The sequence below is a fragment of the Pistacia vera genome, unplaced genomic scaffold (genome assembly GCF_008641045.1).
Source record: "Pistacia vera cultivar Batoury unplaced genomic scaffold, PisVer_v2 Contig906, whole genome shotgun sequence".
In the NCBI taxonomy this organism is placed as follows: Eukaryota; Viridiplantae; Streptophyta; class Magnoliopsida; order Sapindales; family Anacardiaceae; genus Pistacia; species Pistacia vera.
The window spans coordinates 58,367-59,999 of NW_022196786.1; positions in this window are offsets into that span (position 1 = coordinate 58,367).

Below are 1,633 nucleotides of genomic sequence, written 5' to 3' on the forward strand. Positions count from 1 at the left end.
TGGAACATTTATACCTTCTGGTTGCCTTGGTGGAGAATTATTGTTGTTGAGGTTGTTGTTGGTATTCGTTGCAGATTCTTTTGATTGTGATGTTTGTCAGCCATTTTCAAATTAAGTTTTGGAGAAGAATGAACAATTAAGTATATAGTATCTGAAGAAAGTAAATGGGTGATTGATGTCAGAGCAATATTTATAAGAGAATAGGATACGAAAAGGTAGAATATGAACAGACAACTGGTAATAAAAACATGTCGATCGAAAAGTATTATAATATTTGGACAAGGTAATACAAAAACGTTAGTAGACTATCTATACAATATAAAGAAAATGGTAATAAATATTTTGTTAAGTGTGCAACATATTAGTTAGGTAGTTAATAATGGTTCGACAACTGTTGAGTTATATGATAAATAAACATGTGATTTACTACTAATAAAATCTTATTGATACATTTTAAAGGATGGACAATAAATTTTTGTCAAGTATCAAAGTTAGAGATGACATGATGATGTCATAATATATTTATTAATTTTTTAATTGTGGCTCGATAATATGGTAATGAAAATGAATATAGTTTCGACTTTGATTTTGTTTGATCAATAATGCTACAAAGTTTTTTTTTAAATGTGTAATGAAATGATTATTTCTACTTTTTTTTTAATTAAGATTATAATATATTTAGATTGATGTTTGTTGAATATGCTCAATTTTTAAATAATGTTTGAACAATTTCTGGGGCACTGTATCACACAATATAAAAGTTACATTGAGAAAATTAACAGACATTTAATAGGATAGAACACGTTGATTGAAAAAGTCTTGACAACTTGTAGGAAAATTGTTTGTGGTGCATTAAAGGAGAGCGAATAAATAGTTAACAATGGTTTGGCAGGCGTGTTGGGGTTTGGCGGTAAAATTCAATCTAATGATATGGAATGAAAATTTTTTTATATGTTATAGGAACAGTATTTAGATTGTTGTTTGTCAACATGTTTAATTATTTGAAATTGTCATAATCATTGGTGTTTAATATTTTTATTAATATTGTTACATTTTACTGATCATTGTAAATTTGTGATCAATTTTTCTTTATAAGTTATTAATATTTGGATCAATTGTTGATAATTGAGTGAGTTTTAACTTCTATTTTCATATTAAACTAAAAAGCATTTAAATTTGTACATGTGCAAGAAATTACATAAGAAAGTTACTAAAAATTAAATTTCATACAGACTATGTTGTAATCCACGTTACATCTATGACATGTGATATTTTTTGGTGACATTGATATGTCCCAGTGTATACGATTTGATTTTCCTTATTGCAAGTCCCAAATTTGTCTTTTAATGAGAAATGTTGTAGTTGGAGTTAGGACTTGAATTCTTCCCTGCAATATTTCAGCTTGTAGAAATGATTAGGTAGTTTTACTAATTTCATTAGAATTTGATACCTTTGTTGTCATGTACAGTAAGCAGAGCAACGACAGTGTGATATATTGCTTGCATGTTATTTTTGGCAAACTGCAATCAGTAGTTTAATCCCATATATGTATCATGTTCGAAGAAGAACAAATGTGTTCCGCAGTAGCAAAGCTTGTTTATTTTCTGCTTCTGCAAGGGTCTTTAGAATTGAA